The sequence below is a fragment of the Loxodonta africana genome, chromosome 18, assembly GCF_030014295.1.
Source record: "Loxodonta africana isolate mLoxAfr1 chromosome 18, mLoxAfr1.hap2, whole genome shotgun sequence".
NCBI lineage: Eukaryota > Metazoa > Chordata > Mammalia > Proboscidea > Elephantidae > Loxodonta > Loxodonta africana.
In genome coordinates, this window is record NC_087359.1 from 32,050,556 (window position 1) to 32,056,744 (window position 6,189).

Genomic DNA, 6,189 nt, shown 5'->3' on the forward strand with positions numbered 1-6,189 from the left:
CTATCCCCTGCCCCCTCCGCGCTCTGGACCGGCCGTCACCCCAGCACTGCAGGAAAACGTGGCTGCACCAGAAACCGCTGCAAAACCCGGGCGGGGGCGGGGCGGGGCGGGACCGGAGTGCGAGGAGGGGGCCGCCGGCCGGGGGTCACTCACCGGGCGGGGGGAGCAGCGGCAGGAGCAGCAGCAGAGCCGCGAACGCCCAGCCCCGCAGCCGCCTCATGGTTCGCTCATAATCCTCTGGTCCGGGGGCTGCGGCTGCTAGCGGCGCGGCGGGCGGCGGAGGGGCGGGCGCGGGGAGGCGCCGGCGGCTGGGGGCCGGTCGGCCGGGGGTCGCGGCGCGGGCGCGGGCTCAGCGCTCTCCGGCCGCTGCCATCCCGGCGGGCGGCGGGCCGAGCTAAGCCGAGCGGCGAGCACGTGAGCCAGGGCCCGCCCCCGCGCCCCGTTCCCCGCCCCTGCCGGCAGGCCCGGGCCGCCGCGACGGGAGGACAAAAGAGGCGCCGCCCCGGGGCCGGCCTTCTCCGCACCTCCGCCGCCGGCTGGGCAGGTGCCGGGCGGGGCGCAGCTCTTCCCGCCCCGAGGCACCTCCCCAGCCACCCCTTCCTTGGGGATCTCCGAGGACCCGAAGATGTGTAGGGAGGGAGGCAGGGGACAGCAGGACCCCGGACTCTGACCCGGTGACTGCCGGGCTGGAGTCCCGCGCGTCCGAGGTGCGGGGACGTGGCTGTCCGGCCGGGCTCGCCCCTCGGAGTGGTGGCCAGGAGGGCGCTTCCCCGGATCTGGCTGGAGCGCCCCAGCGACCGAGGGCTGCGGAGCTGGAAGGGCTGGACGGGCCGCAGCGGGACGCGGCCCGAGGGCAGGAGCGTGTCCGGTGAACGCCAGCCCCGAGCCTTCATCGGGACCAGTGGCCCATCTGCGGCGCAGAGGGTCACTAAGGAGTCCTCCCACACCCTGTGTCCAGGCCCGTGCCCATCCCGCAGGCTCCTTCTGAGGGCCAAAGCTGCCCTTGCCTCCAGGAGGGCTCCGGGAATTGCTGTCATCCAAGCTTCCAAAAGGGCTAATCTACCTCTCGGCTCCCGAATCCCTCACACAGGGCACCTTGGTCCTTCCCCTGAATGTAATATAAACTACCCAGGTCATTTACATTCTGTTAGCCTGCCCCATTTCTGCCCCTCTCTTGCCAGCTCAAATCTTTGAGGAGCAGAAGACACTGATGGAGCCCCCAGCCTCCTTTCTCTGGCCTGAAAAATGCCTGACCTTTACCCCCATCCCTCCTTTTCCTCAAGCAAGCTTCTTCTCAGGGTCCCTCAGGTCTTCTGCCAGCTCTTCTTTGGGTGTATGGGCTTGACAACCACCTCCTACTTTCAGGAAATAGCTGGAACCTCTAGCCTAGCTGCCCCAGCTGTGCTGCTCCCCCCCCATCAGCCCAGCTCCTGGGCTCCTTAGCAAGACGGGTCCTGATATTGAGGACTGGAATCACTGACCTCTGTTAGAGGTCCCCAGAGACCTGAGATGAGGTGGGGGTGTGAGATGCATGGGCACTGCTAGAGTCCCACCCTGACTTCCTCCTTGAGGCCACAGAATCCTCGTACCCATATGGGGGACCACAGGTTGCTGAGGAACAGGAATGGAGGCAGGGAACCCCTTCCTCTGCTTCTCTGGGGACCCAGGCCTCTGCCGGGGATGGGGGAGCTGCCTCTGGCTCATGACAGGCACTCCCCACCAGCTCTATTTTAGGCCCAGTAGAGGTGAGAAGGCGATTTCCCGGGAGGCGCTGACATCAATGCTGGGAACGGGATGACTCCCCCCCTTCCAGCCACCTGCCACTCCAGACCCAGATGCACGGCAGGGCTGAGTCGATTGTTCCTGCACTCTGGAGCCATCTTGCAAACATCCTCTGGGGTGTAGGAGCAGGGAGCATCCTGGATGAGGGTCTACTGTGTGATATTCTCTGGAAACTCAGTTCCCCAGGAAAGAGAGATCATGATTCCCATTTGATGGGGAAACTGAGGCTCCAAGAGGCTATGTGAGCTTCCCAAAGTCACACATCTGGTAACCCTACCCTCACTCTCTACCTTGGAACTAGACGGGATAGGTATATCTGATCTTTTCATCCCTTGCCACGGCCGTCCTGTAGTCACCACCAGATGACTTGGTCCTGCCCCCCTGCTCCATGTTCCAAGGCCACAACAGCTGTGGCTCCCCAAAGGGTAGCCAGGGTATGTCATTACAGTGGAGTGCCCTGGTGCTAGAGGAGCTCCCCGCCCCCACACACACATACACGTCCAAGATCACCCAGCAAGACCAACCTGTGGCCCAGGGCTCCTCTGCTGAGTCAGATTCCTGTTACATCTGTGGCCCTGGTTCCTTTGGCTTCCTGTTTGGAAGACCCTTTCAGCCCCCAGGGTGACTCCTCCATGATGGCACCCTGGCCAGCTCCAGTGGGGACTCAATTGTATGGTCCCTCAGGCCCTGACAGCCCCTCATCTCCCTTGGTTCCCCAGCTGGGCAGTCCTCTCTTGACTACACCCCACTCTCCAGCCCATGAGGTCCCACCGTCCCCATCCTGCACACCCTCTCAGCTCCACCACAAGCTGCACCCCTTCCCCAAGCAGGAAACTTGCCTCAATCCCCCTCCCCTCCCCTCCTTCCTGAGCTCAGGGGCTCTGTCCTCAAACTGGGGGCTCCCTGAGGGCAGCAACTGCATCTCCCATCAGACTTGGGATTTCACAAGAGCAGGGACTATGTCTCCCCCATCAGACTTGGCCCCTGATAGCAAGAACTGTTTACTTCTTAGACTGGGACTCCTGAGGGCAGGGCCTGAGTTTTCCCCTAAGCAGGGGGTTCTCTGGAAGGCTGCTACCAACCCCACAGCTATGGCTGCCCCTTTGGTCCCTCTTGCCCATCCCTTGTTTCTCCCAGGAGACCAGCAGCCACTGTTTCTGCTGTCTGAATGCCACCCTTGGAGTCGCTCCTGCTGAGGGAGCTGTGAGGGGGCATGGGCTCTGTTCCTACAGGATGTCCTCCCTCAGGAGCCCCCCCCCCACCAGGAGGCCTGGCTTAGGGCCTCCTTCCCCTGTGGCTCTTTCTGCCCTTCAGCCAATTCTTCCTTCAATTTTTCCTGCACAAGGGCCAAGCTGTGCTGATGTGCGGCAAGACCCAGCCCCAGCCAACTGCAGGTAAGAGAGAGGGTCGACTGCCCCTGGCCCTGGGGCCGCGTGGTGGGCGGCGTTTCCAGCCAATGGATGCCGTCTAGGCCTGGTGCCCAGTCTTTGAGGCCTGCAGTAGAGACTGCGCCAGTCAAGGGGGTAGGACTCAGGGCTCCAGGCAACCAGGCTGTTCTCCAACCCTGGCTCCCCCACTTACCAGGTGTGTAACTTCGAGCAAGCCCCTAATCTCTCTGAGCCTCAGTTTTCTCATCTGTGAAATGGGGGTTAGAGAAGCCCTCCCTCACAGCTGCACTGTGAGATGTGAGCTGATGAGCAGAAAGTGCTTAGAGCACTCACATACTCAGAAGGGGCTCACTCACCCTGAGTTCATTGTCAATGTTGCTTTTAAGGTGCTGAGGAGAAAACCAGCTCCCTGGTAGGCTCCAGGGCCTTAGGACCCTCTTCCAGTCATAAAAAGGCTATGCTCGATGACATGATGTTGGGAGGTGGGTAGCGGGGGAAATGCCCAAATCGGGGTCTGGCATTCAGCCTGCTTCCTTCCAGGCCCCGACCCAGGGCCATCCTTTCTCAAAGGAGAGGACTGGTCTTCTCATCTGAGTATTCCTCCATTGTCTCTGAAGCCCTGAGGCCTTGTTCCAGGGAGGAGTGGGAGGCACCAGGATCCCAGGCACATCCATCCTTTGAGGTTCGTGGGGCACAAATGTCATCCTGTCGTCAGGGCCCCAACATGCTACGGAGGGGTTGCAGTGCACACATCACTGACCGTTCTTGCCCATACAAGGGATCCTCCAGAAGCTTAGGATGGGGCAGCGGCTGGGGGCCCCACTCTGGTGCATGAAGACCCTTAGCAGCTTCATCCACCAGTTCACACTGGACATGAGAATGCAGGTTACAGAGACATCACAAGGTGGGAGATTAGTGCAAATAACCTCCGTTAATGTCCAAGAGGGAGACCTTACAGGTGGGAGAGAGGGATAATTAATTCTTACAACATGCCAAACCAAGACCAAACCTGTTTCGGTCATTAGTCAATTCCAGCTCATAGTGACCCTATGGGGCTGAGTAGAATTGCCCCCATAGGGATTTCGAGGCTGTACTCTTTATCTAAGCAGACTGCCACATCTTTCTCCTGCAGAGCCGCTGGTGGATTCAAACCGCCGACCTTTTGGTTAGCAGTTGAGCGCTTAACCGTTGCACCACCAGGGCTCCTACAAGATGCCAAACACCTTACAAACAGTATTGGATTTAATTCTTTTCAGATCGTAGCCCGAATAGCCCGGGCTGCCTATTGGCCATTTCTCAGCAAGCCATACCTAGTGTGGTAGCAACTACTATTACCTCCATTTTTCAAATTAAGAAAACTAAGTTTCAGGAGTTTGCGAAAGGACACAGTGCTAAGTGGCAAGTACAGGTTGGAACTCAGGCCTGTGTGGCTCAAAAGCTCATGCCCTGAAAAACTTCCACCCCAGGGTTCCTGGAGTATATGCGACCTGTGCCTAAGAGAATGGGGCACTGCAGGGACAGGGAACATCAAGAATGAACACATGGAGTCTGAACTGCGCATGTGGTTTAGAGACAAGTGGACTAGTCTGGCTGGAACAGGGATCTGGTGGAAGGCAGCAGAGAGAATGAGACGGGTGGGTGTGGGGAGGAAGCACATTCAGGAGGGAGAGAGTGTAAGAGGACTTGAGACTGGTTGGGTTTGGCTCCAGGAGTGGCTTTGAGAGGTGCGAGTTGGAGAATGCAAGGAAAAAAAGAATGACAAAGTGGGAGAGCCAGCTTCTTGGGCTGCAAGATAATTTTTAGATATGTTGCATTTGTTGGACCGGGAGGGATATAAGAGATTCATTGGAGGTTGTAGAATTTTACTATTGGTAGGAAATAAAACCAAAAAAACACAAACCCATTGCTGTCAATTCTAACTCATAGTGACCCGATAAGACAGAGTAGAACTGCCCTATACAGTTTTCAAGGAGTGGCTGGTAGATTTGAACTGCCAACCTTTTGGTTAGCAGCCAAGCTCTTAACCACTGCACCACGAGGGCTCCGGATATTGGAAGGAAGGACCTTTGAAATCATCTCATCCAATGCCTCATTTAAAGCTGAGGAGGCTGAGGCCCAGAGTAGTTAAGGGACTTGCCTAAAGTCACAGTGTGAGTTAGGGGTGTGGCTCCACCTCCTGCCTTTCTACCCAGTGGAAGGTCCCCTGCTCCACCTGCCTCCCGGACAGTAGAATTCAGATGGGAGTCAGGGGTGGAGCTAGTATTCAGGTCACACCTTCAGAGAAGTGAAAGACATGGTGAGAAGGGGTGAGAACAAAGATCCCAAGACCGAGTCTCTGGGAAACGGCTTCGATGCCCTCCCCAGATATACTGAATCAGAATCTACAATTTAACAAGATCCCCAGGTGATTCTTACATATGACAAATTTTTAGAGCCTCTGCTCTACTAGTGGGTCTCAGAATGGGCCCCTAACCAGCAACATTACCATCGCCTAGGAACCTGTAAGAAATGCAAATTCTCCACAGGGGTTCTAATCAGAATGAACTAGTTCAAAGCCCAAGGGGGAAAGCAGTTGGGTGTGGAGGGCTCTTCAGGACCTGGGAGGTGATTCAGGGTAGAAACTTATGGCCCCTGCTGAATGAAAGAGGCAAAGAAGAGAAGGCTGGTAGGGGGGTGGGGACGGAAGGAAGGAAAGCAGGCTAATGCGGGGTTGCTGGGACCAAGGGAGCCAAGTTTCAAGATGTACCAGATGCTTCAGCCAGCAGGGAGGTGGGAAAGGAGAAAAGGAACCTGAACTTGGTAATTAGCAGGTTATCCGGTGACCTTGGAGTGGACAATCCCAGTGGAGTCTTCAGGCAGCAGCCACCACGGAGGATCAGGAGGGGAAGGAGGGGGAAGACTTGGAGGCAGTGGGTGTGGACTGCAGGAAGCAGCAGAGAACAGGAGGGAGCCTTCTTCAGGCTGCAGAATCAATGCAGTGTTTTCCAGGATGGAGCAGCATCGTGTTTTCAGGTAGAGG